This window comes from Botryllus schlosseri, chromosome 10 (genome assembly GCF_051294905.1).
Source record: "Botryllus schlosseri isolate E-star chromosome 10, Bs_hap1, whole genome shotgun sequence".
Classification (NCBI taxonomy): domain Eukaryota; kingdom Metazoa; phylum Chordata; class Ascidiacea; order Stolidobranchia; family Styelidae; genus Botryllus; species Botryllus schlosseri.
The window spans coordinates 13,889,495-13,898,135 of NC_137245.1; the positions used below are offsets into that span (position 1 = coordinate 13,889,495).

General features: G+C 40.1%; 2 non-coding genes across 2 annotated transcripts; both read right to left on the reverse strand.

Moving 5' to 3' along the window:
- Positions 1–6,234: 6,234 nt before the first annotated feature.
- On the reverse strand, positions 6,235–6,305 carry Trnag-gcc (transfer RNA glycine (anticodon GCC)). The gene has a single exon. It is a non-coding gene; the product is annotated as a tRNA-Gly (tRNA).
- Positions 6,306–8,276: 1,971 nt separating this feature from the next.
- Positions 8,277–8,347, reverse strand: Trnag-gcc (transfer RNA glycine (anticodon GCC)). Its single transcript has one exon. It is a non-coding gene; the product is annotated as a tRNA-Gly (tRNA).
- Positions 8,348–8,641: the final 294 nt, after the last annotated feature.

The window sequence follows — 8,641 nt, forward strand, 5'->3', positions numbered from 1 at the left end:
CATTGCCGGAACCTTTCAAGAAACTGCACTCAATAGCTTACAGGCGAAAATATTACAAAAAACAATTGTGATTTAAAATATATCAATATTATATCCCAACTGAATATTTCAAATTTGACGAAAAACTTATTGAATTAATGCCACGTTATTTTAGTATCTAGGTAAATACTTATGTACATGACTGGAGTTTATTTATGTAGGCCTACTTGATATCCATGAAAATCTGTAACTATGATAAATCTATAACCCCTAAATATAGTGCTGTTGCTGTATTTTGATTTAGAAGAGTCTTCTGCGTGTAGAATTAACAAGTAGGTTGATTTTTTAAACTTTGTAGTACGACTCAACCGATTTTATGGTCATTACCGCGAAAATGGGAGATTTTGGTGAAAATAGCCCCATGGGTTATCTCCACAACAAGAGCCAATTTGAAGAAAAAAGAAAGGTCAAATTAGGAATCAGTGCCCTTCAGAACCCCCAAAACCACTCTTACTTTGTTTCCAAAAAATATGTGCTCACCAGTGTAATAAAGCCTCTACCCGGCCATGCAAGTTAGCCTATCGTCTCCAACAAATGATAGATTGCGACAGAGCTACCTTACTGTTGCTTCATCATGTATTGCCCTTCTGCACTATAGGCTAATTTTCTCGATTATTCTTGAGCTGCCGACTTACATAGCACGGGCCTTCCTCGCAGGGTTGTAATGACTCGAGTCGATTTTTGTTCACTCGAGTCATTATGTGAAATGCGTAACATGACTCGACTTGAGTCAATTTCTGTAGTGACTCGACTTGTACTCGAGTCATTGTGCATGACTCGAACGAAGTCGTATGGCTCGAAACTAGGACGGCCAAGAGAGACATTTCATTGTAACTTCTAAGAATAGTAATAAGTCCCAATCCCTACATTATTGATATTTCGTCTATTAGTCCTGCTACGTGGAAAATAGGGTCACAAACTGATTTTCAAAAAATGTTTGGCGGACCGGTGAGAGAGAGAGAGAGAGATATGATATTCTTTTTCGCCTGCACCATCGAGATGCTTTGACGACGGAGTTGCGATACGGCCCCATGAGGTCATCTAGTCTGCGCCCCCGTTTTTTTTCTCCTCCATGCTATCCATGATTGCTGATCGAGCGCCTAGCAGGATAGCTGCGGATACCAATTTTCGAGTCTTTGGTATGACGCGGCCGGGGATCGAACCCACGACCTACCGCTCGAGAAGCCGGACGCATAACCAGTACACTATCTCGAAATTTCAAAAATTGAAATTAACCCAAAATGTAAAGTATCACACAGTTTTCTTCCAAGTATATGGTGGCACAGAGTGACATTTTGAGGGTATTGATCGTAAATAATCATGATTAAGATGGCATCCATTTTACGGTAGTGAGTTTGCTGAGTCGAGGTAAGATAGCCTTGCTACTTTGCTCATTTCCCACTACCACCAGGCGTAGGCTACTATGAATAAAAGGCTGCGTACGAAAACACCTGACAACAGCTTTTCTTGACCATCCACAAAATCAGGGTCGAAAAAGTATTTCGCAAGACCCCCCTCCCACCCAAACCCACAGTTGGATGGATGGTTTCACCAGTACTTGTGAGTACATTCATCCTACTTAGTGTAGACAAAGAGTTTATGTAGCCTAATCACGCGAAGCAAGAAACTTTTCCATAATTCATGACCAAATCGGTCAATAATATTGATAATTGCATATATCTTGCTATAAATGTTTTAGATTTTCCAGTAGAGCTGAGTGAGATGTTGAATTGAAAAATTTGGAGCACGAAATTATTAATTAAACATATTCGGGCCGGCCTGTTGGGCTAATTACTTCGTTGCATGTCATTACTTCGTGGCCTACTGTATGTTATATATAGTGAATAGATATTGAAATCGCCCAAGCTTACTAAACTAAAAGATTGGTATTTCTTCACTTACAAATATTTTTCTCTGTGGTATGGCATCTGTCCGGTGGGGTACAGATTGCCTGGACAGCGAGATTAGTCGCAAGTCATTCGGGCGCCTATGGACAATTAGACATATGCATATCGAAGTTTTCGGTTAACAAAGGGAAGTCATTTTCGGCACTTTTCGGCACAATTTTCGGAATACCATGTTAGCCTGAACTTAAATATGTGTTGATGCGTGTGTCGCAGTAATGGCTGACGCCGAAATGCCTATTTTTTGTTAAACATGTGTATTTCTTGGGGTAAGGGCACCCAATATCCAAGACATTCAGAGACACTAAATCGCGCAAATCGCGAAAAAATTGAAATAAGTTTGATAAAGTTTCTAAAAAAACTCTATAATTTATTCAATTTCACGAAACAATTTTTGGCCCCATCAAGCTCAGCCCTGCTCCTATTGGGGGTTCTGGGTGCGCCAGTTACGGTCCTGCACAAAATGAATGAATCGAAAACGAATGATCGCGCAAACTGCGTGGTTTAGTGCGTCAGATTTTATTTGTCGCTCGCATGACGTCAAATGATACGGCCTGAACTTCAAGTCAGATCGAACATGTTACCTCGCGAAGTTATGAATCAGGTTTTATTTATTTTATCGTTTCAACATATTGCATCTTGAAATTACTGTTTAAAATTGAAATATGCCTGGCGGACCGGCGGAAAGTCGTCGCGGACCGGCGGTTGAGAACCACTGATCTATATCACCCGAGCTGAGTTGAAAAAAGTGGGTTGAACCGGATTGGAACCAGAACTGAACAGTGAAGTAACGACATGAACTCGGACTCGAGTCACAACACCGTGACTCGGACTCAACGCTCTATGCTCACTGACTTGGAGTCGGACTTGACACGGTAGAGAATTGAAAATGACTCGACTTGAATCGAGGCTAAACTGTGAAAGTGAGTTTGACTTGTGACTTGTGCGGAGCGCGAAAAACTTTTGAGATTCACGAATGAATTTTGTCGGTAATATGATGGTGGTTTCACATATTATAGTATCAAGCTTTCATCCTTTCGCAGCCCATAAGATCAGATTCACAGGTAGTTAATGGAAGGGGTGCTTTCGAAAATTTAGGGAAAAGTTATAAATGATGATGGACCTTCGGATGGGCCAATTGTTATTAGTCACACTGTTGCATGCTGTTATTTGTTGGCATCTCATCAGGATTGTCGGAATGTCGTATAGTGGAAAGACATTTGATTCGCCCAATTTCTTTCATGAGGAGCACACAATTCCAAGTTGATATTTCTATATGGGGCGCATCCTTTTCCTCTGCTGTTCACATAGTACTGCGGGGCTCAGATTGCAAAGGGCGTTACATTAAAATCGAAAATGAAGTCGTATTGTATCGCACGCAGCACGAAGAAAATTTCAAGATTAATTAAAATCTGTCAAAAATTGGGGAGTCAATTCGTAAATTCAATTTGCATGTCGACGGCCGCCAACACATGCATACTAATTGAATTACGTGACCACAGCCGTACAAATTCCATTCTACGGACGCATGTTGTCCAGTCCTGGCCTGCACTCTAAATTCCAAGCGTTACATCAGTGGTTCTTACCCTTTTTTTCTCCTGCGCCCCCTTTCAAAAATTACCTGGGTCTGGCGCCCCTCTATTTTAAGGACTGTAGCAAAATAACAATGGATATGTGATCGAAGTCCTGTTCCGGGTTGGGACTTCACTATTAAACCATTCGACTAATAAGCTGTGTAATTGTAATTGCAATTTTCGGGATCAAAGCCAGGTTGTTATAGCAACAATCGAGTAAAGCCTACGTCTTCATAGCATTTGGTTCGAGAAGGATGTATACAGATTCCGAATTCTCCTCTGCGATTGGCAATACGGGGAAGTTAATTGTATTGGGTTTTGTTTTATAGCATTATGTCACTACTAAATCGACTGAGCATCCGGTAGAGATTTGCTCACATTAAATTTACTACTGCACCAAGCTCCTAACTTTAACATGAATGGGGGTGACAACACTAAGCAGCATCATCCTTTATGATACGATGAAGAATGTTTCTGAGGATTTAATTTTGTAGCTCCGAAATACAGAGTATATTTAGTCATTCTTTTGACCGAACAGCTTCGAGACATCTTCAATGTACAAAGGGCATAACTTTCAAAAGTTATAGTATACATTGCCTCTGCGATATCAACACGCAGTGCGCTGCAGGATAAAACATCTAGTTCACAGTTCACAGCATTTTGTGGAAATAACCCGAGCTATCAGTATAAGTAATTCAGTTTATTAATATTTCCATCATATCAATTAAGACAGCACAAAACTGTAATACAGAGAAAAGATAGGAAGGTGTCGAAACGACTTGGAGTAGCTATACAGCGTGATGGGAGTGTTTTAATGGGAATTGGCAATCCAAAAGTACACCAAATTCATTTTACATGAATTAAAATAAACCACTGCATTCATGGAAATATCGTCGGTGGATATTTCGCGATGAGCGCAACGAAACACGTATTGATTTGACAGATTTTGTCGAATCATCGCAATTTACAGTGTAAATTGATATATGGTAGAATGTTAGTTTGCAATGAGAACTCAGGGATATGTAGAACTACTGCTCTACTATTTAATAATATGTCCTTGCTACACTATCTACTGCTAGGCCATTTTCTTCACCGCCTCCCATACCGCCCCCTGAGCCCAGCGCCCCCTATTTCTCGCCATGCGCATTTCCGACTAGAGGTCGACCGATTACCGACCTGGCCGATTATCGAGGCCAATATTTGGAACCTTCCCGATTATCGGTATGGGCATATGAATGCCCATATCGCGGCTGAAATTTTATATATAAAAAAATTAAAAAATATTGGAAATTCAATGTTCCGTGTTCTCAATCTCAAGAAATCGACGACGCAAAGGGCGATATGTGACAGATTTACCATTGCAGGACGAGTTTAACTGGGTGATTATGCAGGCAAACTATGTTTCCTGGACTACAATCTACCTCAAATGGACTGATCTGCAATTCTGTATCACGTTGTGCTTTTGGGGTTATCTCAAATTCCAATGAATGTGCACAATTAAGCAATAATTATTTGCAATTTGAGTTTTATCGTTTGCTGTACAGCTTTCTGTAGCATGTACATGTGATGGCATCTTGCCTTATATATAATACTTTCTCGAAATGGTTCTCTTCTCCTTCCATCTTAATATCGGCCTATGAAATCGGTTATCGGCCATGTGAGTGTGTCGATAATCGGCATCGGTATCGACCTCTAGCTCAAGTCCGACCATAGGTCGGTCCAGAATTAATATATATGTGTGCGTGTGTGTGTTGGGAGTTTATCTAGGCTCCTACTCGCCAATCCTAGAAGTGGGTGGTGCTTAGGGCTGGGCAAAATCGAACAATTCTGAATTCGATTCGAGTCGAGTCATTGAGTATCACTCATTATGATGTCATAACAAAACGTAATGGTCAAAGTTAAAATATGTACCGTTTATGGCCCCACAAAGAATATAATTCCTGTTATCCATCTCATAAATGATACTTTGGTATTCGACCATACCGATTTCATTCCACTTGGTGACAATGTTGTGGCATATTCCCAACTTCGGAAATGTGCTACGTCCAGTAACCTTCGTAGCTTTGTACTATATGTTTCGCATGTTACGATACCGCCAATCAAGGTTTCAAGGCTTCAACAGTGAAAATTAGTATCGAAACTATAATTCTCGTTGATAAATTAACTTTCAGTGGCGAGAAGCGTATGATTTCAGTACTCGAAAAAATCGTCTTTTACTACTTGACTCGAATCATTAAAATTAATTCTCGATTCAGATTTGAGTACTCGTATCATTGTGCCCAGCCCTGGACTCGAGCTACAAGTTGGCATATAAGGAATAAAAATAAAGAATATCGACCTGGAGTAAATGACCATAGTAGTGGCCAAACGCCATGAATTCCACAGACAAACAAATATCCTCGATTATCATCAACGCCAATAGCAATGCATTTAGCTACCTCGTCATTCATTACCTGAAGTGTACGTTTCTTTGCGATCGTAATAGCAATATATACGAATAATCAAAGGGCTTTTTAATGATTCGTCAAACTTACAATAAATCGCATTAGCGTATGAAAATAATATCAAACGAAAATGGCTCTCGGTAGGGTCGACTGCATAGTACCATGGTATGACTTGGCGTGATTTTCGTGACCATCTGTTAGATTCTCATATTACCGCAATACCGATCGTCGCGGTGTCGTGAACTGTTGTGTGGCGAGATACTGAAATAAAATTGCATTGGCCGGGAATCGAACCCGGGCCTCCCGCGTGGCAGGCGAGAATTCTACCACTGAACCACCAATGCGATACGGTACCATTGAGGGGTAGCATATTTAGCCTATCTAAACCACTTGAACTAGGTTGGTTCGACTTTTTTATTTTCAAGTTGCCATTTTCAAACTTATCGAGAAATGATGAAAGTACATACTATTCTAATTCAGCGATGCCTCCATACCTTTCAAAGTTGTTTCACTCTTTACTGCCAATGTAACAGAGTCGTCTTGGACAAATTTTATTTTTGTAATACTGACAAGTTGACAAAAAATCTTATTCCCACCACTATAGATGAATCTCTATATCTTTCGTTACTTTCAACCTCTTGAATACAGCGAACACAGTCATTTTGTGGGGACAGTATGCCTATACATCGTCATACAGACTGACTAGCTCCGTCAGTAACGAAGTAGGCCTACTTTTCGACGTATGCAAGTAGGTTTTGCCTACTCTCACTACTTGCTCAATCGGTCTTGTTTCCGACTACTTCCACTTCTATTTGAACAGTTTTGTGGATCAAACTACTTGCTTTTAAGGTGTTAGATTATGTAGATCAGAAATTAGTTTTAGTATATGCTTGGGTCACTTTTATGTGTGAAATCGTCATAACAACTGCGAGAAGTAGCCATCGACATAACTCTACTACCACACTCTTCGAAACTGCATACTTGAATAAGCCATTACAGGCATATTTAGCATGTTTGCGATTGCGCATGTTTTTTTTCATCCTTTATTTGATAAGGTTTTTAGAGGAATCAGTTCGTCTTCCAACTGTCCTTATTTGCATTTCATGTTTCTACTAAATGTATTTGTACGATTTTAGTGATTCGATTGTTTGAATACTGTTTTAAATTGTCTTTTTCGTTTGTATAAATTGCGCTCGTTACCGTTGTCTCGCTCTCCATTCTATCGAGCAACGGACGAGCGAGCACTATTGCGAATCTTGATCATACATCTTCGTATTTTAACCAACCAAAGCCTTGTTCCATTAAGAGTGCTTGGTTATGTTATATTGAATATAAGACTGATACGCAAGGTTTGCGGAGTTCGAGAGCAGATTCAGCAGAGCAGACAGTGTTCGACGCCTGGTAAATCGGCACTCATTGACATCGGATAGTGTCACGTCGAAACATAGTGCAGCAAATCATCAATGGTATGCGAAAGATATTGCCTCTCTTTTTGTGGTTTAGAATGCTTCGATTATATTCACCCCAGAATTGTCCAACTGGATATGTATAATTTAGAGTTGCCATACGTCCGTAATTTCCCGGACATGTCCGGAATTTCACTGTAAAAACTGCGTCCCGGAGAAAATGGTAAAATATGTCCAAATGTCCGGAATTTTGAAGGCTTGAAGGAGGCTTAAAGGAATTTCGTAAATCAACATAAATGTTATTATTATTAAGCAGATTTATGCTATTTGAAATTTTTCATCGTGCTGCGCGCGATTTAATACAATGTATATTGATACTGATGACAGGTTGATTGCATTTTTGCGCGGGCGGTGCGTGGTCCCCATATCAGTATCAATATACATCTCGAAAATCACGCCAAGTCATACTATGGTACTATGCAGTCGACCCTACCGAGAGCCATATCGTGGCCATATTGTGGTGCCATAAACGGTATATATTTGAACTTTGACTATTACATTCTGTTATGACATCATAATGTTATGATCTGCATTCGAAAATTACGGATGTTATTTAGATATTAAGTTGCATACGGTTGGGGTAAAAATCGTAATTCAACCCAGCATAATACAAACAATGTAAATTTGGAATATGATAAAGGCGGTAAGCGTAAGGCTCAGCAAAAGGTGACGGGCGGTTCCGTGTGGATGTTAGTACAGAGTTCCACACTATAAGACCGACCAAGTCCGATTTATCAGTTCATATGAGACCAGTTTTTATATTCTCATGGTACCCGAGTTGTTATCGATAATATCCTCCTATCTCCACGGTATTATGCATTGTTATGTGACTCGGTACTGAAATTAAAATGCATTGGCCGGGAATCGAACCCGGGCCTCCCGCGTGGCAGGCGAGAATTCTACCACTGAACCACCAATGCCCTGATATTTCCGTACACATCAGATATCGAAAACTTCAAAATATATTCTAATTGCTCGACGCAAACATATAAAAAATATTGAACCCTAACACTGGAAGGATCCGTCTCTCTCGATACATACGATCTCTTGTACACAGCCATATTGCTAGGGATGATTTAAGTAGCCCTTACTAAAACTGCTCATCATATAGACATGCCATCTTGTGGCTCCCGCAGCAATGAAGTACTTCTACTTTTTCGAAGTACTCAAGTAGATTTTCCCCAGTTGCACCATGATATGTTTTCGACTACGCC